This window comes from Saimiri boliviensis, chromosome 1 (genome assembly GCF_048565385.1).
Source record: "Saimiri boliviensis isolate mSaiBol1 chromosome 1, mSaiBol1.pri, whole genome shotgun sequence".
NCBI lineage: Eukaryota > Metazoa > Chordata > Mammalia > Primates > Cebidae > Saimiri > Saimiri boliviensis.
Window position 1 is genome coordinate 162,082,907 of NC_133449.1, and position 25,071 is coordinate 162,107,977.

The 25,071-nt window shown below is 37.2% G+C and overlaps 1 long non-coding RNA gene across 1 annotated transcript; it reads left to right on the forward strand.

Annotated features, from left to right (window-relative positions):
• The first annotated feature begins 10,502 nt into the window (after nucleotides 1-10,502).
• LOC141582291 (uncharacterized) lies at nucleotides 10,503-12,896 on the forward strand. Its single transcript, XR_012515128.1, has 4 exons — nucleotides 10,503-10,568; nucleotides 11,040-11,129; nucleotides 11,887-11,924; nucleotides 12,831-12,896. It is a non-coding gene; the product is annotated as an uncharacterized LOC141582291 (long non-coding RNA).
• Nucleotides 12,897-25,071: the final 12,175 nt, after the last annotated feature.

Here is a 25,071-nt window from a genome sequence, read left to right on the forward strand (position 1 = left end):
TTAGAATTTTATTTTTTGTTTATAGTTCTAATCCCCAATATGATGAATTAGGAGGTAGGTCCTTCGGCAGGTAATCAGGTATAGTTGAGTTCTTGCAGATGGATTCCCCGCAACGAGATTAGTGCTGTTATAAAAAGAAGACCAGAGCTGTCTATCCAACAAGAAGGAGTCATGAGCACCCAAAGAGGTGGCAAAGGCCATCTGCAGACCAGAAAGGGAACCCTGAGCAGAAACTGAATCTATCCTCACATTGGTCTTGAACTTCCCAGTACCCAAAACTATGAAAAATAAATTTCTGTCATTTAAAGCACCCGATTCTGGTGGTGTATTGTTATGTCTATCTTGAGATGCAGGGTTAAATGGGACATAGGTGGCTGGCAGGAATGATGACTCCCTGGCTAAAACAACTTTCTTAAATCACTTATTCACACACTCCCAATCTCTTTAAGTAACTGAGGCAAAGAGATAAAGTTTAGCTAGAAGTAAAGCAGAAGCAGAGTAGTCTTTCCATCAGAAGCTGGTAAGTTTCATTCACAACAGAAGTTTAGCATCTTAAAGTCATCTGGGGCTGCCATAACAATATACCACCAGGACCAGGCACTTTAATATTAAAGCTCACAGGCTATCCAGAAAGTTCGAGTGCCAGATCTGGTGATGTTGCCATCAGGTACAACACCCACACTATGCCACAGAGGGGATGATCCCAGTGTCCGGGTCATCAGACATTTCATATAAATGAAATTGTACATTATGTGGTAATTGTGACTGGCTTTTTAAATATAGTATGTTTTGAAGGTAATATTAATTAGTACTTCATTTCTTTTTATCAGTAAATAAGGTCCCACTGATTATATACCACCTTTATTTAATCATTCTTTAGTTGATGAACATTTGAATTATTCCTACATTATGAATATTATAAATAGATTTAATGATCCCAATACATTAAAAAAAATTTAAGAAATCATATTCAAACAGATTTAACAAAACTACCATTCAGTTAATTCAGAGATAGAATTAAAAGTACTCAGAGAGAAAGACCAATTATCTACAAAGGTATCACAATTAGATTGTCAGCCAACTCCTCAACTTAAACAATGAAAGACAATGTCTGCCAACATAGATTCATTAATATATATGTGTATATATATTTTACCAAATATGTATATTTGGTAAAACTATGAAGGAAAGCAAATGAATGATAAACAGAAAATCCAGTTCAATGTTTTGTATTATTCCATTCTAGCACTGCTATAAAGACATACTTGAGACTGATAATTTATAAATAAAAGAGGTTTCTTTATTGGCTTATAATTCTGTGGGCTTTAAAGGCTTGTGCTCCTGAGGAGGCCTCGGGAAACTTATAATTAGGGTGTAAGGCAGAAAAGATGAGTTGGGCCCTACATTGCCAGAGCAGGAGAAAGAGAAATCATGGAGGCATTTTTCCCCATTCTTTTCTCATGATGGTGAATGAGTTCTCACAAGAGTTGATAGTTTCACAACTGTGTGGTAGTTTTCCCTGTGTTCCTTTTCATTCCTCCTGCCTGTGAAGAAGGTGCCATGCTTTCCCTTTACCTTCCACCATAATTGTAAGTTTCCTCAGGTCTTCCCAGCCATGCAGAACTGTGAGTCAAATCTCTTTTCTTTATTGAAATACCCAGTCTCAGGTATGTTTTTATAGCAGTGTAAAAATGAACTAATACAGGAAGTTGGTACAAAGGTAGTGGGGCCCTGATATACAGATATCCAAAAATGTGGAAGTAACTTTGGAACTGGGTAACAGGCAGAAGTTGGAACAATTTGGAGGGCTCAGAAGGAGACATGAAGATGTGGGAAAATTTGGAACTTCCCAGAGACTTGTTGACCAAATGCTGATAGTATGGGAAATGAAGTTCAGGCTGAGGTGGTCTCAAGTGCTGATGAAGAACTTTTCAGGAACTGGAATAAAGGCGGTTCTTGCTATTCTTTAGCAAAACGACTGGCAGCATTTTCTCCCTGCCCTAGAGATCTATGGAACTTTGAACTTGAGAGAGATGATGTAGAGTAAGTGGTGGAAGAAATTTTTAAGCAGCAAGATGTTCAAGAGGTGACATGTGCTTTTAAAAGCATTAAGCTTTGTGCATTTACAAAGAGATAACCAGAAAAGAGCCCATATAGCCAAGACAATCCTAAACAAAAACAAAAACAAAAATAAAACAAATAACAACAACAAAAAAAACAAAGCTGGAGACATCATACTACCTGACTTCAAACTATAATACAGGGCTACAGTAACCAAAACATCATGGTACTGGTACCAAAACAGAGATATAGACCAATGGAACAGAACAGAGGCCTCAGAAATAATACCGCACATCTACAACCATATGATCTTTGACAAACCTGACCAAAGCAAGCAACAGGGAAGGATTCCCTATTTAACAAATGGTTTTGGGAAAACTGTCTAGCCATCTGCAGAAAGCTGAAACTGGATCCCTTCCTTATACCTTAAACAAAAATTAACATCAGATGGATTAAAGATTTAAACATAAAACTTAACACCATAAAAACGTGAGCAGAAAACCTAAGCAATACCATTGAGGACATAGGCATGGGTAAGGACTTCATGACTAAAACACCAAAAGCAATGCCAACAAAAGCCAAAGTAGACAAATGGGTTCTAATTAAACTTAAGAGCTTCTGCACAGCAAAAGATACCATCATTAGAGTGAACTGGCAGCCAACAGAATGGGAAAAAAAAATTGCAATCCACTCATCTGACAAAGAGCTATTATCCAGAATCTACAAAGAACATAAACAAATTTACAAGAAAAAACAAAAACAAAAATATCCATCATAAAGTGTGTGAAGGATATGAACAGAGACTTCTCAAAAGAAGACATTTATGCAGCCAACAAACATATGAAAAAAAGGTCATCATCACTGGTCATTAGAGAAATGCAAATCAAAACCACATTGACATACCATCTCATGACAGATTGAATGGCAATCATTAAAAAATTGGGAAACAACAGATGCTGGAGAGGATGTGGAGAAACAGGAATGCTTTATTTCTGCCTTAATTTCATTATTTATCCATACAGGAGTAGGTTGTTCAATTTCCATGTAGTTGTGGGGTTTTGAGTGAGTTTATTAATCCTGAGTTCTAATTTGATTGCACTATGGTCTGAGAGACTGTTATGATTTCCGTTTTTCTGCATTGGCTGAGGCGTGATTTACTTCCAATTATGTGGTCAATTTTAGAATAAGTGTGATGTAGGGCTGAGAAGAATGTATCATCCATGGATTTGGGGTGGAGAGTTCTGTAGATGTCTGTTAGGTTCTCTTGGTCCAGATCTGAGATCAAGTCCTGGATATCCTTGTTAATTTTCTGTTTCGCTAATCTGTCTAATATTGACAGTGGGGTGTTAAAGTATCCCATTACTATTGTGTGGGAGTCTAAGTCTCTTTGTAAGTCATTAAGAACTTGCTTTATGTATCTGGGTGCTCCTGTATTGGGTGCATATATATTTAGGATAGTTAGCTCTTCTTGTTGTATTGATCCCTTTACCATTATGTAATGCACTTCTTTGTCTGTTTTGGCCTTTGTTGGTTTAAAGTCTGTTTTATCAGAGACGAGGTTTGCAACCCTTGCTTTTTTTGCTCTCCATTTTCTTGGTAAATCTTCCTCCAACCCTTTAGTTTGTGTCTAGTTGTGACTTTGCATGTGAGATGGCTCTCCTGAATACAGAAAATCAATGGGTCTTGATTCTTTATCCAACTTGCTGGTCTGCATCTTTTGACTGGGGCATTTGGCCCATTTACATTTAAGGTTAATATTGTTATGTGTGAATTTGATCCTACCATTTTGATGCCAGCTGGTTGTTTTGGCCATTAGTCGATGCAGTTTCTTCATAGAGTCAATGGTCTTTACAATTTGGTATGTTTTTGCAGTGGCTGGTACTGGTTGTTCCTTTCCATGTTTAGTGCTTGTTTCAGGAGCTCTTGTATGGCAGGCCTATTGGTTACAAAATCTCTCAGCAGTTTCTTGTCCTTAAAGGATTTTATTTCTCCATCACTTACGAAGCTTAGTTTGGCTAGATATGAAATTCTGGGTTGAAAATTCTTTTCTTTAATCATGTTGAATATTGGCACTCACTCTCTTCTGGCTTGTAGGGTTTCTGCTGAGAGATCCACTGTGAGTCTGGTGAGCTTCCCTTTGTGGATAATCTGACCTTTCTGTCTGGTTGCTCTTAGCGTTTTTCCTTCATTTCAACCCTGGTGAATCTGACGATTATGTACCTTTGGGTTGGCATTATTGAAGAATATCTTTGTGGTGTTTCTGTATTTTCTGAATTTGAATGTTGGCCTGCCTTGCTAGGCTGAGGAAGTTCTCCTGGATAATATCAGAGTGTTTTCCAACTTGGTTTCATTCTCCCCAACACTTTCAGGTACACCAATCAAATGTAAATTTGTTTTTTTTCACATAATCTCATATTTCTTGGAGGCTTTATTCATTTCTCTTCACACTTTGGAAAGAACTCCCATGCACAATTCCCAGCAAGCGTGATGCAGAAGGCAGCAGCTCTCCACATTTCCAACTGAGGTACCAGGTTCATCTCACTGGGACTGGATAGACAGTAGGTACAGCCCAAGGAGGGTGAGCTGAAGCAGGGTAGGGTGCTGTCTCACTTAGGAAGGGCAAAGGGCCGGAGAATTCCTTCTCCTAGCCAAGGGAAGCCATTAGGGACTTTTTCTGACACGCTGGCTCAGGTACTGCACTTTTCCCAGAGTCTTCACAACCTGCAGACCAGGACATTCCCTCCAGTGCCTATAACATCAGTGCCCTAGGTTTCCAGCACAAAACTGGATGGCCTTTTTTCTTTTCTTTTCGTATTCCAGTGGTGTCTGGAATGCCAGTGAAACAGAACTGCTCATTTCCCTGAAAAAGATGGCTGAAGCCAGGGAGCCAAGTAATCCGGCTTGGTAGTTCCTACGCCACAAAGACCAGCTAGCTAAGATCCACTGGCTTGAAATTCTTCAAGCCAGCACAGCAGTCTGAGCTCAACCTGGGACCTTCCAGTTCGGTGTGAGGAGGGGTGTCTGCCATTGCTGATGATTGGGTAGGCGGTTTTAACCTCACCTGTGTAAACAAAGCCATTGAGAAGTTTACAGAGTAACTGGGTGGAGCCCACAGCAGCTCAGCAAGGCATCTGCCAGCAGACTTCCACTAGACTCCCTTCTTGCTGGACAGGGCATCTCTGAAAAGAGGCAGAAGCCCATCAGAGACTTATAAATAAAGCCCCCACCTTCCTGGGACAGAGCACATGGGAAAAGGGGTGGTTGTGGGTGTAGCTTCAGCAAACTTAAACGTCCCTGCCCAGCAGCTCTGAAGGAAGCAACAATCTCCCAGCACAGTGTCTAAGCTCTGCTAAGGAACAAACTGCCTCCTCAAGTGGCTCTCTGACCCTATGTATCCTGACAGGAAGACATCTCCCAGCAGGGGCTGACAGACACTTCATAGAGGAGAGCTCTGGCTTGCATCTGGTGGGTACCCTTCTAGGACAGAGCTACCAGAGGAAGAAACAGGCAGCAATCTTTGCTGTTCTGCATCCCACTGTGGTGATTCTTAGGCAAACAGGGTCTGGTGTGAACCTCCAGGAAAACTCCAGATCTGCTTCAGAGGAGCCTGACTATTAGAAGGAAAACTAACAAACAGAAAGAAATAGTTTCAACATCAATGGAAAGGATGTCCACTCAGAGACTCCATCCAAAGGTCACCAACTTCAAGGACCAGAGGTAAACAAATCCGCAAAGATGGGAAGAAACCAGTGCATAAAGACTGAATTCTCCAAAAATCAGAATGCCTCTTCTCCTCCAAGGGATATGACTCCTCACCAGCAAAGGAACAAAACTGGATGGAGAATGAGTTTGACAAATTGACAGAAGCAACCTTCAGAAGGTGGGTAATAACAAACTTCTCCAAGCTAAAGGAGCATGTTCTAACCCAATGCAAGGAAGCTAAGAACTTTGAAAAAAGGTTAGACAAAATGCTAACTAGAACAACCAGCATAGAGAAGAACATAAATGACTTGATGGAACTGAAAAATACGGCATGAGAACTTCATGAAGAATACACAAGTTTCAATAGCCAAATCAATTAAGTGAAAAAAAAAGGATATCAGAGATTGAAGATCAACTCAATTAAATAAAGCCAAGATCCCTTTTAATTTGCTGTAAGTCCTGTAGAGAAAAGGGGACCTGGAGCTTAATGAGGCCATATGCACAAGTCATCTCTCATTGGGGCAGGAGTGAGGCAATGAGGTGCCTAGAACAAAAATTTCTAGGATGGAAGAAGCTTGAGTTAAAACATAGATAGAGAGAACAGGATGAACCAGGAATAACAGAACTAGAGAGAACTGATTCTCCAGCTGGAGTCACTTTAAAATTCGCTTTCCTAGTCAGTCCCTTGGGATCGCCCTTTGCAGCTTATAAGCTGATAAAGCCTTTGTGCAAAAAAATACAAGATGTTCTTTCTCCAGAGCCTGAAGGTCAAAGGAGTCTCAGTGATTCAGCATGCATTCAAGAGGAGTGCAGGCTGAAAATGGCTTGATACCCGTCTGAAAAGAGAGTGGAAAAGAGGCTTAGCCTCCTTTCCTCTTTTGGAATGACCTCATATGGAGAACAAGAGAGAAAAGGTATCCTTTTTTCTCCTCTTCTCCTTCCTATATTCCCAGGATCCCAGCAACCTTAATAGGTTTCACCTATGGATGCAAGTGTGACCTCCAACCATGAAGTGAGAGGGCCCACAGGTAAGAATAGTCACACTTACATATGATGTGTCCAACTCTCTGGCATCCATGGCATAGAGGACCTCTGGGTTCTCTGGACCTCATCTATGCCATGGATGCGAGCAAGTCTTTCACTCATTAAGCAATATGGTCTAGTCACCAGGGACAGTCATGCTTACCTGTGCTGTGCCTTAGCCTGCTTCTGGGTTCCCTCAGATCTAGTTTTCTGTTCCGGGATCCAAACTAAAGCTTGGAAAATACAATGGAGTAATGCTAAGGTGAAGCTGTGGAACCAGATTCTTCACAAACAAAAGAAAAAAGAGAGTCTCAGGAATTGGAGACCTGGCCTAATAAAATGCCTCCCGAAAGGAAAAAATATTAATCCCTTGCATAGAAAAGCTCCCTGTATTCCCAGGTCTATGTTGGCTCCTCTCATGGTAGGAAAAAAACCTACTTAAATGCAGAGGAGGGTTCTGGGTTTGTGTCTCATGACTGAAAGGAATAAGGTATGCAGGCACTGGAGAGTAAATAAGGCATAGAACAATTTTATTGAGTGACAGAAAAGCTCTCAAGAATGAGAGGGACCTTGAAGTGGGTAGCTGTCTGTGCGGCTGAATCCAGGGTTTTTATGGACTTAGAATGGAGCAACGTGTGCTAACTGGTTCATGGGTGGTCTTTGGAGAAAACACCATGTGTTTGTTTAAAAGGCATCATCCAGAAGGAACCAATATATATAGAGAGAGGGTAAGATGAGGATAGATGTTTTCACTCCAGTCATGGACTCTGTCCAGAACCAGCAGCTCGGTTTTCAGATTTTAAACTGTCTTTGGCTTGAAGGTTGGGTTTCCCCAGAGACCCATCCCTTTCTGCCTAAAAATTTGTCTGTCTGCTGTCTCAATCAGTTTTGAATAAAGAATACCAACTAATCTGTGTGTATAATTAAAATTTATTTTACAGTTATAAGTTCACTTTGTGGACATCTAGGTGAATGCAGACATTTTTGTTTTGAATTTTCTGGAAAATTTATTTGTCTCATTCCTAAAATGTCTGTGATCAAATTTAACTATTAAATATTTATTAGATATATTTTCTTTTCTGTATATGTTTTTATTTCTATATATTGCATATGTGTGTAAAAATTCAAATAGTATCATGAAATTTGTCATTTTTTACAATTTCAAGCTCTCTGCATAACCTTCCTTTTTCTGCTGTTATCATGATCACAAATTTCTCAATGGTGTTTATTTCCTGACAACAAGGATATCAGATCACAGGGAGTCTGATTATGTCAATAAATCTATTTGTGTTAATCAATATGGATCTGGGTCATAGTACTAGTCTATTGGATTCCTGATTTTGCTAATAGAGCCATATCTGGCCCTAGAATAGACTTCATTCATCAATAACAGACTCCCTTAGAATGTCAAAATTCTTTCCCCTGAGTCATCCTCTGTGCCCATGTCTGTCTATCTATCTGTCTGTCTGTCTGTCTATCTATCTATCTATCTATCTGTGTACCATCTGTTTTGCAGAGAGCTAGATAGGCAAGTCTCTTGTTCCCCTCTTACAGATGTAAATGGCCAGTTAGTGAGGTATACTCTAATAAGCCTCCCGTATTTAGAAATCTCCCAGCAAGTGATTACCTATCTTTATACTCAAATAATACCTGAAACTTTATTATTTTTCTCTTCAGCACCTACTTTCCTTCCCAGAAGAATGAATCTGAGCATTATACTTGCACCTCCTGAGACACTATTTTACTCACAACAGTCCCTACAAAATTGTGCTTTACTGTCTCATAGGGGGAAATGTCACCAAGTCACTTCATCCTCTTCTGAGAGAAAAGGCAAATTAGAAGATGGATCAACTTTGGAAGCTTAGTAAATGTGGACTTTTACAGTTGTATTTTCAAAAGCATGTGGTCTCCGGAGAAGACTGCATTATTCAGGAATCTGGAGGCGTGTCCTGTGCAAATCTCAGTTGGTGTTTTAAATGCCTAAATTAAATTCAGGTAGTTCTCTCTGGTTTTTCCCAGAATAATGAGTTCATTTGCCTGCAACTTAGGGAGTAGTGATAGTGGGGGTACTAAAGAATATTCTTGTTTCCAGTTACTCTCTCTATTTTAACATCATTTTCATTTTAAAGGCATAGTTTTTCTTATTTCACTTCTGTCACAAGTTGAATCAAATATATTTTTTTGTTCAGGAAATTATGTTAAATAATCCACATGTCTAATCTTCCCTTTATTGGCTAATTTAAAAAACATGTGGCCTGCTATAAATCATTGGTGGTCTCCCTTGCTCTTAATCTCTGCTGCTGAACACATATAAAAGGATAAGACCAATGTGTGGAAATAAGAGCTTCACAGTAACTTCAAATCTCAACTTCAGTTTAATTTTCCCTCAAATACTTTGTTATTTATACTACAAAATAAAGAAGACTATATTAAGGTGACAAATATAATTCACAATTTAAGTACTAATTTTACTTAATTACTATTGAAGTAATTAGCAAATTAAGTAAAAAGTACTAATTGTGCTTTTTATATTGTATTCCTTATATTTATGACAAACCTATGAGATATAAATTCTTATACTCACATAAAATTAGGAAATTGTGGATAAGAAAGTCTGAATAGGCCGGGCATGGTGGCTCACACCCATAATCCCAGCACTTTGGGAGGCCGAGGTGGGTGGATCAGAAGGTCAGGAGTTCGAGACCAGCCTAGCCTGGCCAATATGGTAAAGCCTCATCTCTACTAAAAATACAAAAATTAGTTGAGCATGGTTGTGCGTGCCTGTAGTCCCAGCTACTAGGGAAGCTAAGGCAGGAGAATCACTTGAACTTGGGAGGCAGAGGTTGCAGTGAGCCGAGATTGCTCCTCTGCACTCCAGCCTGGCAACAAAGGGAGACTCCATCAAAAAAAAAAAAAAAAAAAAGAAAGAAAGAAAGAAAGAAGAAAGCAAGCAAGCAAGCCTGTATATTATGTCAAGATTATTCAGTGGTAGATAAAAATTTGAACTCAGGGTTTTCAACTGACAAAGCTCTTTCCAGAAATCAGACTGTGAAGAAGGTAAAATTACCCTTATTAAATCTCTTTCTACTTTAAATTCTGCAGTGACTGCCCTGAGAGTCATCTGAGAGATTTTCAAACATATCATTACTCAGGCCCCAGGCACAAACAATTGATTCACCATCTTGACAGTGGTAACGGACGTGGGTTAAATGTCTCTAGCTAATGTCTATTCTCAGTTATGAATTTGTACTCTAGTTTTACAAGATGTTCCCATTTACAAAACCGATAAGAGGAAACCCAAGAACTCTCTCTGCATTTGTACTTAAAATTTTATGTAACTCTGCATTACTTCAAAATAAAAAATCGAATAAAATCTAAACCTGCAATTAAATTTAATGTGTTTCCAAGGTTGCAAAATACTAAGTGTCTAATTTAAATTACAATTTCCCAAATTCATTTTTCTTTTTCTTTTATGCTGTTGCCTTTTCCAACTGAGCAGCTTGGAACGCTTTCACTTCTGCTCTCTAACTTGGATCTCTAAGTACTCTTACGACTTCTGGATATATCAGATCAAATTGTTCCAAACCTCCTGCTGAGGGAAGATCTGCCGAGAAAAATGAGAGGTATGTCACCGGAGCTACCTCACAGCTTCCAGGCAGAACTCCTCATGCCTCTGTGTCTTATCTGCCCTGGGGCTTCTATCTGTCTTACCCCCACAAAGCTCATCAACAGATCAATAAAGGAGACTCCTTAGCTAGGTAGAGGTGGTGGAGAACGAAAAGGTAAATAAAATAAACACAGTCTCTAGAGCTGCTGGTCTCATGGACCACCATTTTTCTGTTTTAGATGGGTGGGGTTGGGGTTCACAGCCCTGGTGTCTCTGTTGTGAGGGCTGCTCCAGATTCATCCTTCCCGAAATAACTGTTTCTGTTTTCTAAGGAAAAACTGAGATTTCAATGTGAATATTTCCTTAAATGCAGCCAGGCTCCTTGTGGGCTAACCCAAAGGGTTCAGAGAATGAACAGCTTTTTATTAAATGTGTGAAGAGAAATTTTCCTAGGGTTTCCAAGCCCTTCAGAGCCTTCTATTCACGTGTCGTGTCTTGCTCAGCCTGAAGGTTGGGGAAGAATGAAGGGAAGAGTCCACCATGATTAGTAATTTGGAGGGTAAAAATAGTTCCTTTATCTGTAAGAAACTTTCACTTAGAAATGGGTCATTTTTTCCTGTTCTATGTGTTTGAAATGTTTCTAAAGGTTTCATCCACAGACGTGACAAAATGTATTTCTTCTCATCATGGATCAAAGCTACTTTCATCATTGCCTTGGGATTTCTTCTTTACTCTGGTGAGTAAATTTTTCAGTCCTGGATGAAGAATTTTACATTTCTTAGAAAATGCAGTAAATAACCGCTATAACCTAGGAAAGAAGGGCCTGTTTTGTTGGATTTGCAATCTTTAAATTGGTGAACTGAAACAAGGAAGAAGTGTCTTTATATAAAATCTAATTAGTGAAACGCTTTTCTCATTTCCCTGTATTCCTTAACAATCTGATTTTTTGTCAGCTCTTAGTGTACTAAAGTCAAGATCTTGTGTAAGAATAAGACTCACTGATCTTTCTGCTGACAAGTTATCTCTCTTCCTTAAAGCTCAAAGTGGCTCATGAATTTCAGAATAAAGTTACTGTGAGATGTTGGATAGATCCCTTACATTAGAGCTGAGTACTAATTAATTTATTCATATTAAGGCACTTATACAAGGCATTAATTTGTCTGACTCAGCTGTCTCATCTAAAAAAATGAAAAAAACTCCAGTATAGTTTCTTCAAAAGGAGGTTTGGGGGATTATTAAACAATGCATAAAAGTATTTGTCACAAGTGATCTTAATTTGGAAATAACAAAATATTTCTAGACTGGAAGTCATTTTATGACTGTATTGTGTTAACATTGTCACAAAAGCATATCTTTTTACCCTTAGGGTCATAAGTAAGGAATTTACATGTTTTTCTGTTGCTAAGAAGTACATGCACGTCATATAAAAAATTATGTTTCCCATCCTTCTGCTGCTGTTTAATTTTAATTCATCCTTTGTGCATTGGTTGCAGAAACTTCTTTTGCACCTTCAAAAGAAAATCGCAAGAAGGTAAGTTAGTACTGATTAAAATGGAAGCTGAAAAATCTTTCAACTGTCTTATATTGTAAATTTAAAAAGCAAAGTTCATCAAACAAAAAGCATAACAGAATGATTCCTCAAAAAGTAAAGACAAAATTCTAAAAGGCTAATCAAAAGAAATTTCCGGTGTTCCTGTTATACTACGGTTAAGAAATAGAATCTGCCAGCCGTATAAAATGATTTGGCACTGTAAACAAGGTAAATGTATCCCATTATTCAATAATTCTTTAATTGGCTTAAGTCTTGTTGTACATAACCATCTAATATGTGTTAAAGGATGTTTATAGTATAAATGTTGTCCTAGTAAGACAAGAAGATTAAAAAATTGTACAAATAAGGGCAAACGAAATAATAATTTTCATGTAGTCACCTAGTGGAATATGGCATAGAGGTGAAGAAAATGAACTGCAGTTGTAAACATCTGAATAAAGGTCACAAATACATTTAAAAAGCAGATTATATAAGAACACAGACACTATTTTTGTTTTGTAAATTACCAACACTGCTGACAACACATAATATATATAACTGTATCTATATGATTATACAGATATATGCAAACACACATATATGAATACATATGACTGAAGTAAAATCATTGAGAAAGACAAGGGAATGATAAAATTCAGTACAATAATTTCTTATGATATAAAATAATGGGAATAGTTGATCTGGGTACAAGGAGAAGTGGGCACAGGGAGGCTAAGTTATACAGATAACTTCAGTCATTTGCATGGCTTTAAAATCTCAATATACAATACAGCTATTTTATTTTGATGTACTGTTTAGCATTATATATATATGTGGGATAAAGAATATTTTATTCAAAAAGTCAATTATCTGATAAATTCTATGCTTTCTCTTTATGTTTAACAGCCAAACTGTGATTTATATGCTGATTACCCATTTTACTGCACCAAAGAAAGTGATCCAGTCTGTGCATCCAACGGCCAGACTTACAGCAATAAATGCATGTTCTGCAGTGAAAAGTTGTGAGTACAGAAGATTAAATATTAGCTCTCCAAAGTGATAAAGAAAACATCACAAAATTATAGGAAAACTCATATTTCTAATGACTTGGATATAAGTCTAAGTTATATAGAATGTAACTGTACTAACTATAAAAATCAAGGAACACACTTGTACCTTTCTCTAAATTTGCATTTCTAAATGTATTTTTGTATTTAACCTATCGACATAGCTCTGATAAATGTTCTGTAAAAGCACAAGTCAATTAATTTAATTTAATTATGAATTTCTGATGGTAAACTAGTGATTGTAATAATGTAATTCCAAAGCCCCATTACTGAACGATAATCTCCATGACGTAGCTCCAATCTATAGAAAGTATCACTGAGCAAAAAATCTAATACAGAAATCCATCAAAATTGGGCCCTTTAATGCTAGGGGGACTCCTATGATGATCCACTTTGGCACCTGAACTCCATGACAGCCTCTAAACCTTCCTTGGAGCTCAGGGCAGTCCAGGAGACTTCCACTTAACTGCCCTTTCTGTCTCCTGCCTCCTGCTTTCTGAAAGAGTCTGCAGTCTAAAGGTTCAGCCAGCCTTCTTCCCTCCCTTCACATTTGCTCTCACAGGTATTTCCTCTCATAAAATCTTTGCACATTTAATTCTCAAACTGTTTTTTGTGTCTATAGAAACCACACATAAGACAATCTTTAATCTCCTGTCTTGAGTCTGAGAAGGTCTCAAGACTGAGTCAAGACTAGGCATACCTAGCCAGGTAGCCGCAGATGGCAAGGCAAGAGAATTTGTGCAGGGAACAGTTGAGACCCCACTGCTTATAGAAGTGGAGCACAGATTTCCCAAATGGTTATATGTTCATATCTTCCTTGTTGAGAAGCATATTGTACAATAACCAGAGAGTTAAAAAGTAGTCTTGTAATAAATTATTTTTCTTCTCTCTCTTTTTTTAATTTTCAGAGTAAGTGAAGAACATATTGAATTTAGTCATTATGGCAAATGCTGAGGATCTTATTGTAATCCTATTTTATGGCAGAGTCTACAAAAAAACTAGCATCTTCTCAATCAGAACCTCATATTTTTAGATGACTAGTTGACTCCTTTTGCAACACATCAGATGGAATATAAGATGTTGAAGACTCTTTCTGACTCTAAGAACCTGTGATTAAATAATTTTTATTTTCTACTTTCAATGATTAAATGATAGTTTGAAAAATTATCTTAGTTATGTGTTTGATATTGTAAAACCGAACACAATTTACAACCATACCTATTTCACTCAATAAAATGTTAAATGGATACTATCTTCTGTTTTTATGAAAACATTTTTTCTTTTGTTCAGTAGTGTATTAATACACATAAATACTTTTGGTAATTACAATTTAAAAACATTTTCAAAGATGACCAAATAATATACTTAGTGTTTATCAAAAGTATGGATAACTGTGCTCCTTTTTATTCCAAATAATCAGAACTTCTAGGACAGTTATCTGGTAATTTGAATTCTAACAAATACTCCAGGTTAATCTTAGGATCTTCTGATCGTGAATGTTAGGTAACATGGACTTAAATTCTAAGACATAGGACATTTCTATAATTAAATGCATGGCAGAGTCTATTCAGATACTGTAAGATTTCTGAGAATTGGTAGAAAAAAATTGATGTATGTATATTTTTCCATGTACAAATTAGTCGAGAGAGAGGGTGGAGGTCTTAAGATGCCAGACAACTCTACTTGCCTTCCCTAACCTAGGATATCCATTTGTGATCCGAGTCCAATATGTCTCCAATTCTCTCATCTCTCAACCAACAAGACTTTATTCGGGTGATCACATGATCATTTAAAACTTGACTTTACCAGCAGAAATGTAGATTGACTACCCGAGATAACTATCAATCTGCCACATATTTTGTATCAGGTATGTTCTCCTTTTCAGTAAAATTTCACACCTAAAATGAAGATCTAAGTGTGAGTTACTTATTCATCTACCTATGTAGTCTCCGTTGGTGATGAAAGCATCCATTAGAATGCATACTTGTAGAGCTACATTTAAAAAATGTATTCAGCCAATTTTATATTCTGTTTTTAATTATAGAGGGCATGTATAAAACCATTATTCAATCAATGCTAGTAAATTCACAGATTTTTTTTTTACAGTCAACATTTAAAAAAAAAACCTAATATGCATAAGGTCCTATTTGTAATGCTAGAAAAAATGTGATAAGTAAAAGCAGATATTGTCAATATCTTCTAGGACAGTAGTCCCCATCCTTTTTGGCCCTAGGGACTGGTTTTGTGGAAGACAGTATTTCCACAGACATGGGGGTTAGATGAGGGTGGTTTGGGGATAAAACTATTCCATCTCACATCTTCAGGCATTAGATTCTCATAAGGAGCTCACAACCTAGATCCTGCACTTGCACAGTTCACAGTAGGGTTCATGCTCCTATGAGAATCTAATAGCCCACTGATCTGACAGGAGGCGGAGCTCAGGCACTAATGCTTGCTGGCCTGCGGCTCACCTCCTGCTGCGCTGCTGGGTTCTCAACAGTCCATGGATTAGTGCCAGTCACGAACTAGGAGTTAGAGAAGTCTGCTCTAGAAACATTCAGTGTACTGACAGAAGATAGTATCCATTAATGAATAAAAACTCTAACTCGTTGCCTATTTTCTACACAAGCTCTCTGAGTTAACTTCCCACAGACTGCACGTTATGTAACTTGTTTCTCATAAGAATCTTGCTGGACACACATTAGCTTCATGTTTTAGCTAGAATGAGTGTAAGACCAAGGAAATGTAACAATATTTGGAAACTAATATTTGGTAAGAAAAAAGGTGTTTTTATACTGAGATAAAATTTATCAAACTTAAATTTCACTATTTTAAAGTTTATAATTACATAACTTTTAGCATATTCACAATATTGTACAACCATTATCACTATCAGATTGTAGAACATTTTTATTATTTACCCCACTCCAGAAAACCTATTTACTTCTCAATTCCCTACTCTATCTATTCTTGGCAACTACTAATCAACTTCTTGTCTCTATGAATTTTCCTACTCTGAAAAATTAACATAAATAAATCATACAATATTTGTATAACTTTTATATGTTTGGAAACATATATGTATTATGTGGTCTTTTGTTACTGATTTCTTTCATTTAGCACAATGTTTTCAAGGTTCATTTATACTGTGACATGTGTCTGTATGTCTTTCCTTTTATATGACCAAATAATATTCCATTGTATGGCTATACCACATTTGTTTATCTGGTCATAAACTGATAGACATCTGGGTTGTTTATTCTTACTGGCTATTGTGAACAATGTGACTATGAATATTCTTGTACAGGTTTTTGTGTGACCATATATTTTTATTTATCTTGGGTAGAGACTTAGGAATAAAATCACTGAATCATATAATAACTCTATTTTAACTTTTCGAAGAAATGCCAAACCGTTTTCCACAGTGACCGAACCATTATATTGTTTCTGCCAGAACTGCAAGAGAGTTCCAATTTCTTCAGATTCTCATGGAATGATAAAGTCAAACAAATTAACATATCTATAACCTCACCATTTTTATGATGAGAACATTTAAAATTCAGTCTGTTAGCAATTTTTCAAGTAAGCAATACAGAACTTATTTATCCTTCCAAAATAAAACTTTCTAGTGAATGTAATCACATTTGTCTATTTTTCCTTCAGTTGTCTGGGCTTTTGAAGTCTTATTTAAAAATCCTTGCTCAATCCAACTTGGTAAAAGATTTCCCCTATGTTTTCTTCCTGTACTTTCATAGTTTGAAATTTTATATTTAAGTCTTTAATCCACTTGGAGTTGATTTTTGTATACGGTTAGGGGTAGGAATCTAGTGTTATTCTTCTGCGTTTGTCTATTCTGATTTTTCAGCACAATTTATTGAAGAGCATGGAGGCAAAAGCAACTTCATCTTGGATATTAATTCACCATGTTGGCTTCTGATTTATCCCTATCTTTTAATTTAAAAGAATTTAATCCATTTACATTGAAGGTTGTTATTGATAGGAAAGGACTTACTCCAGCCATTTTTTGCTTTCTGGTTGTTTTGTGAATCATTTGTTCCATTCTTCCTCTCTTGATGTTTATCTCTGTGATATGGCGATTTTTTTGCAGTGCTAAGCGTTGTTTCCTTTCTCTCTTATTTGCATACTTAACTGTATTTCTATGCGTATGATTACCAAGGAGCTGAGTCTTTTAGTTGGAATGACTATTTTAAGCTAATAACAACTTAACTTTTTTTACGTAAAAATATTTCTAGCTCTTCCCCCATCGCAATTTGTATTTTAATTACCTTAATTTACATTTTTATATTTTGTGAGCTTTTTAACACTAAGGGTAGCTGTTGACGTTTTTGACCTTTTAGACTTTAAGCCGTTATAAGAGAACAGTAAAAGATTTATATAGTGCTACTGCAGCACTGGAGTATTCTGAGTATGGCTATAGATCTACCTAAACTGGTAAGTTTTGTGTTTTCATGATATGAATTATTGGCTACTTCTTTTTTATTTATCATACTTTAGGTTCTGGGATACATGTGCAGAACATGCAGGTTTGCTACATACAGTTATACATGTGCCATGGTGGTTTGCTGCACTCATCAACCCACCATCTACGTTAGGTATTTGTCCTAGTGCTATCCTTCCCCTTCCCCCCACCCCCCAACAGACCCCAGTGCATGATGTCCCCCTCCGTGTCCATGTGTTTTCATTGTTCAACTCCCACTTATGAGTGAGAACATGTAATGCTTGGTTTTCTGTTCCTGTGTTAGTTTGCTGAGAATGGTGATTTCTGGCTTCATCCATATCCCTGCAAAGGATATGAACTCATCTTTTTTATGGCTGCATAGTATTCCATGGTGTATCTGTGCCACGTTTTCTTTATCCAGCCTATTATTGATGGGCTTTTGGATTGGTTGCAAGCCTTTGCTACTGTGAATAGTGCTGCAATAAACATACGTGTGCATGTGTCTTTACAGTAGTATGATTTATAATCCTTTGGGTATATACCCAGTAATGGGATTGCTGGATCAAATGGTATTTCTGGTTTTAGATCCTTGAGAAATGGCCACACTGTCTTCCACAATGATTGAACTAATTTACACCCCCACCAACAGTGTAAAAGTGTTCCTGTTTCTCTACATCCTTTCCAGCATCTGTTGTTTCCTGATTTTTTAATAATCACCATTCTAACTGGTGTTAAATGGTTTCTCGTTGTGGTTTTGGTTTGCATTTCTCTAATGGCCAGTGATGATGAGCTTTTTTGCATGTGTTTGTTGGCCACATCAGTCTCTTCTTTTGATAAGTATCTGTTCATATCCTTCACCCACATTTTGATGAGGTGGTTTGTTTTTTTCTTGTAAATTCATTTAAGTTTCTTGTAGATTCTGGATGTTAGTCCTTTGTCAGATGGATAGATTGCAAAAATTTTCTCTCATTCTGTGGGTTGCCTGTTGACTCTGATGATAGTCTCTTTTGCTGTGCAGAGGCTCTTTAGTTTAATTAGACCCCATTTGTCAATTTTGACTTTTGTTGCCATTGCTTTTGGTGTTTTAGTCATGAAGTCTTTGCCCTTGCCTATGTCCTGAATTGGTGTTGACTAGGTTTTCTTCCGGGTGTTTATGGTTTTAGGTCTTATGTTTAAGTCTTTAATCCATCTCGAGTTAATTTTTGAATAAGGTGTAAGGAAGAGGTCCAGTTTCAGTTTTCTGCATATGGCTAGCCAGTTTTCTCAACACCCTTTATTAAGTAGAGAAACCTATCCCCATGGATTGTTTTTGTCAGGTTTGTCAAAGATCAGATGGTTGCAGATGTGCGGCATCACTTCTGAGGCCTCTGTTCTGCTCCATTGGTCTATATATCTGTTTTGGTACCAATACCATGCTTTTTTGGTTACTGTAGCCTTGTAGCAAAATTTGAAGTCAGGTAGCATGATGCCTGCAGCTTTGTTCTTTTTGTTTAGGATTGTCTTGGCTATAAAGGCTCTTTCTTGGTTCCATATGAAATTTAAAGTAGTTTTTTCTAGTTCTGTGAAGATAGTAAATGGTAGCTTGCTGTGGATAGAATTTAATCTATAAATTACTTTGGGCAGTATGGTCATTTTCATGATATTGATTCTTTCTATCCATGAGCATGGATTTTTTTTTTTTTCTATTTGTTTGTGTCCTCTCTTATTTCCTTGATCAGTGGTTTGTCGTTCTCATTGAAGATGTCCTTTATTGCTGTGCTGCTCCTTTAAGCATTTCTTGTAAGTCCAGTCTAGTGGTGAGTAATTTCTTCAGTTTGTTTGTCTGGGAAGGCTTTTATTTCTCTTTCATTTTTGAAGAATTGTGTATTAGTCCATTTTCACATTGCTGATAAAGACATACTCTAGAATGAGTAATTTATAAAGAAAAAGAGATTTAATGGGTTCACAGTTCCACGTGGCTAGGGAGGCCTCACAATCATAGGAGAAATAAAAAGTCATGTCTTACATAGTGGCAGGCAAGAAATGATAAGGTGAAAATGTACATTTGGAGGCGTAAATCTTATTGCACACAAACATCTAAGACAGGTTAATGTGGTTAAGCATAGAAATGTTCAGCCTATCAAAATATTAGGAAAAGAAAAGAGAGCCAATTCAAGTGACCTGTTCTAAGAAACCATGTATTTATATATTGGAATATGTAAAAACAATAAATTACAGCCCTGTACATCAAAATAAACAAAGGTCATAGAGAAATGAAAATGTAAGTCATATCGTTCAACCATTGTGGAAGACAATGTGGTGATTCCTCAGTGCTCTAGAAATACAAACACCATTTGACCTGGCAATCCCATTATTGGGTATATATGCAAAGAACTATAAAATATTCCATTATAAAAACACATGCACATGCATGTTTATTGTGGCCCCTTTTACAGTAGCAAAGACTTGCAACCAACCCAAATACCCATCAAAGACAGACTGGATAAGGAAAATGTAGCACATATAAATCGTGGAATACTATACAGCCATTAAAAAGGATGAGTTCCTGTCCTTTGCAAGGACATGGATGAAGCTGGAAACCATCATTCTCAGTGGGCTGAAAAGAACAGAAAACCAAACATCACATGTTCTCACTCATAAGTGGGTGTTGAACAATGAGAACACATGGGCAGAGGGAGAACATCACACACTGGGGCCTGTTGAGGGGGAGGCTAGGGGAGGGATAGCAGGGGGTGGGGATATTGGGGAGGGATAACGTTAGGAGAAATACCTAACATAGATGATGGGGGGATGGATGCAGCAAACCACAAAGGAACATGTATACCTATGTAACAAACCTGCATGTTCTGCACATGTACCCCAAAACTTAAAAGTATAATTTAAAAAAAGAATACAAAATATCGTTTTATTTATGTATATTGCCGAACTATGGAAACTAACCAAATTGTGTGTGTGTTGTGGGGGAGGGTGTCTGTGGGTGTGTATGCATGTGCTGAAACTATGGAAAAAGATGGAAATAAAAAATAGAAAGTACAGTTTTAAGATTTTTTTTAGTGTGATAGAAAGATGGAGTGAGTTAAGAGAAAAAGGAATGTTTGGCAAATTCATCAAAATTGTATTTTTTGTAAATAATAGGAGATATAATATTTTTAAATTTTAACAGACTGTGCTTACATTAGTGTTTGCTTTTAAGCCTACATATAGAATATATTTGTCCTATTTCGATGTGTGGCACTTTATATTAGAAATAAAGAACATTTGTTAAAATACTAATTATTTGGTAAATTTTATTATGTATATTCATATTCTTCAGCCAAACTGTTTTCTGTTCAAATCTGGATGGCATACTAGCACCAGTGAGATTCAAGCAATCTGTGCAACCAATGGCCAAAGTTATTGCAATATGTGTATTTTCTGCAGTGAGGAGAAGTAAGAACATTATTGTAAATATGTATTCTTCCAAAAGAATGAAAAAATTGTTGCATAAAGATAGGGAAATTCATGGTGCTGATACTCTTGACACAGCATGTAGACAAAATAACTGAAACAACCATAAAAGATGTATGGCAAACACTTGTACTTTTACCTAAAATTCTTGTTTCTGAAAAAACGTTTTGCATCAGAACTCTTTACATAATCGTGCTGGCTATTCTGCATTTTTCAATCAATTTAAGTTAATTAACTTCATTATAATTTACTGATTGCTGACTAAAGATCAATATGATGAAATTCAGAAGGACTGAGCCCGTACATGAAATCTCTACGGCACCACAAGAATCATGCTTGCAGAGCTCCTGTGACAGAAAGGGTAATTGAGTCAGAACCTATAGCTAAACTGAAATCTATCAATGTGCCCATTCGTGTTAAGAAGGACTTTCTCTGATGGTCTCCTGAACTCTGAAGACAGCCTTCCAAATCTTCCTCAGACTACGAGACATCTAGGACACTTAAACCAATGTCTCTTTCCTTTCTCACTCACTCTGAAGGAGTTTTTGAAAGCTTTTCAGCCTTCCTGCCTTCCTTTCCATTTTTCTCTAAGGTATTTCCTCTCATAAAATATTTCCACTTTTAGTGTTTTAGTCATAAAGTCCTCGCCTATGCTATGTCCCAAATGGCATTGCCTAGGTTTTCTTCTACGGTTTTTATGATGTTTGGTCTTGTGTTTAAATTTTTAATACATCTGGAGTTAATTTTTGTATAATGTGTAAGAAAGGGGTCTAGTTTCAGGTTTCTACACATGGCTAGCCAGTTTTCCCAACACCAAAAGCAATAGCAACAAAAGCCAAAATAGACAAATGGGATCTAATTAAACTTAAGAGCTTCTGCACAGCAAGCGAAACAACCATTAGCACGAACTGGCAAGCAACAGAACTGGAAACAATTTTTGCAATCTACCCATCTGACAAAGGGCTAATAACCAGAATCTACAAAGAACTTAAACAAATTTACAAGAAAAAAACAACCCCATCAAAAAGTGGGCAAAGGATATGAACAGACACTTCTCAAAAGAAGACATTTATGCAGCCAACAAACATGAAAAAATGCCCATCATCACTGGTCATTACACAAATGCAAATCAAAACCACATTGAGATACCATCTCATGACAGGTAGAATGGCGATCATTAAAATATCTGTAGACATCAGATGCTGGAGACGATGTGGAGAAATAGGAACGCTTTTACACTGTTGGTGGGAGTGTAAATTGGTTCAATCATTGAGGAACACAGTGTGGCGATTCCTAGAGGATCTAGAAATAGAAATATCATTTGACCCAGCAATCCCATTACTGAGTATATACCCAAAGGATTACAAATCGTTCTGTTATAAAGACACGTGCACACATATGTTCATTGTGGCACTCTGTTCACAATAGCAAAGACCTGGAAGCAACCCAAATGCCCATAAATGGTAGACTGGATAAAGGAAATGTGGCACATATACACCATGGAATACTATGCAGCCATAAAAAAGGATGAGTTCATGTCCTTTGCAGGGACATGGATGAATCTGGAAAACATCATTCTCAGCAAACTGACACAAGAACAGAGAACCAAACACCGCATGTTCTCACTCATAGGTGGGTGTTGAACAATGAGAACACATGGACACAGGGAAGGGAACATCACACACCGGGGCCTGTTGGGGGGCAGGGGAGGAATAGCTGGGGGTGGGAGCATTGGGGAGGGATAACATTAGGAGAAATACCTAATGTAGATGACGGGGTGATGGATGCAGCAAACCACCATGGCATGTGTATATCTATGTAACAATCCTGCATGATCTGCACATGTACCCCAGAACTTAAAGTATAATTTAAAATAAAGAAAAAAAAATCTTTCCACTTATATTTTCCCAGTTACCATCTCCTTCTGAAGAACAACAAATATAATTATTAATCTTCTCCTTAAATTATGTGTAGGTTCCAAAATTGAGTCTGGCCTGAGCAAGCAGAAAGGCTCAATTGTCCCCACAATGGGATATATGTAGGCCTGGTGAACAGGTGGTTCTCAGTTGTTTGTAGAAGTGGAGCACAGCTTCATCCTGTCCCAAGTTCAAATCCTCATTGAGAAGAATTTGGTCCACTTCCCAAATGAATTTAACTTGATCTTTTAGTAATGTCTTTTTCTGTCTTTCTTTCTCTACAGACTTTGTGGTAAAAAACTTAAATTTTATCATTCTGGTGCTTGCTGAATTTTAAAGGAGCTGTATATTCATATGGCATTAATGTAAGCCAATTTTGCAATAGATTCTACAATTCGAATTAGTAATTAATTGGAGTCTTAAATTCACAGACATCCCGGTGAATTCTTCTGTGGAACACAAGATAGAACATAGCATGTTCACGATTCTTTCCAACTCGTAAGATTTTGGACTTTAGAATTTTGATTCCTGATGTTCAATTATTTAATGACAGTTTTAAAAATAATACCTTAAGTGCACATTTGATAATGTAAAACCTAATGAAAATGAAAATCATAAATATCTCACTCAAAAAATGTTAAATATTTTATCTTCATTTAAATAAGTGTTTCTTTTTATCATTAGGGTAATACTTTTCATTAATCACCTAGTGCATGGCCTTTTTAAAATAAATGCTTTTAAAATAATTCTTCATTGAATATGACATGTTCATATACGCATTCTTTTTTTATATTTATTCAACATATTACATAAAAGGCTACAATGTGTCAAGCACTATATCAGACGATAAAGACAAGTTGATTAGAGAAAGCAGATGCAGTCTCTGTTCTCTAGGATCATTCACTGTACTTGTTAAAGCAATTGTCTATTAGAAAATGGAAACTCTTCTTCATCAAGTGACTTTTTTTTTTTTTTTTTTTTTTGAGGAGGAGGAGTTTCGCTCTCGTTACCCAGGCTGGAGTGCAATGGCACAATCTCGTCTCACCGCAACCTCCGCCTCCTGAGTTCAGGCAATTCTCCTGCCTCAGCCTCCTGAGTAGCTGGGATTACAGGCACGTGCCACCATGCCCAGCTAATTTTTGTATTTTCAGTAGAGACTGGGTTTCACCATGTTGACCAGGATGGTCTCGATCTCTTGACCTCGTGATCTACCCGCCTCGGTCTCCCAAAGTGCTGGGATTACAGGCTTGAGCCACCGCGCCCGGCCCATCAAGTGACTATTATCTGCAAAAGGTAGCCTCCCACATGTCAGGTTGCCTCCCATGTGTCATCTTAATTCTTTTTTTTTTTTTTATTGCATTTTAGGTTTTAGGGTACATGTGAAGAGCATGCAAGATGGTTGCATAGGTACACACATGGCAGTGCGATTTGCTGCCTTCCTTCCCCTCAGCTATATCTGTCATTTCTCCCCATGCTATCTCTCCCCAACTCCCCATCCCCCACTGTTCCTCCCCTATTTCCCCCCAACAGATCCCAGTGTGTAGTGCTCCCCTCCCTGTGTCCATGTGTTCTCATTGTTCAACACCCACCTATGAGTGAGAACATGCGGTGTTTGATCTTCTGCTCTTGTGTCAGTTTGCTGAGAACGCTGGTTTCCAGGTTCATCCATGTCCCTACAAAGGACACGAACTCATCGTTTTTGATGGCTGCATAATATTCCATGGTGTATATGTACCACATTTTCCCTATCCAGTCTATCATGGATGGGCATTTGGGTTGGTTCCAGGTCTTTGCTATTGTAAACAGTGCTGCAATGAACATTCGTGTGCATGTGTCCTTATAGTAGAACGATTTATAATCCTTTGAATATATACCCAGTAATGGGATTTCTTATAAAAATCTTATTAGACATTGACTCCGTACTTTAGCCACAATTACAGTGAGTAATAAAGCAGCCTATTTGAGGTATTTGCCTACCGAAAAGTTATTTTAGACATAATAAATTGATTTTTTGTGACTATGTCAGAGATACGAACCCACCACTGCAATCAAATTTTAGATCATTTATATCACCCAAAAAGATTCTTCTGATTGCAGTTAATCCCTCTTTCACCCTTAGCTCCAAGCAGCTACAATTCTACATTCTCTATTGTATTACCTTTACTGGATATTTTATATAAACAGAATAAAACAATATGTAGTCTTTAAAATTTACATTTTCATTGGGCGTAATCATTTGGAAGTTTATATACTCTATA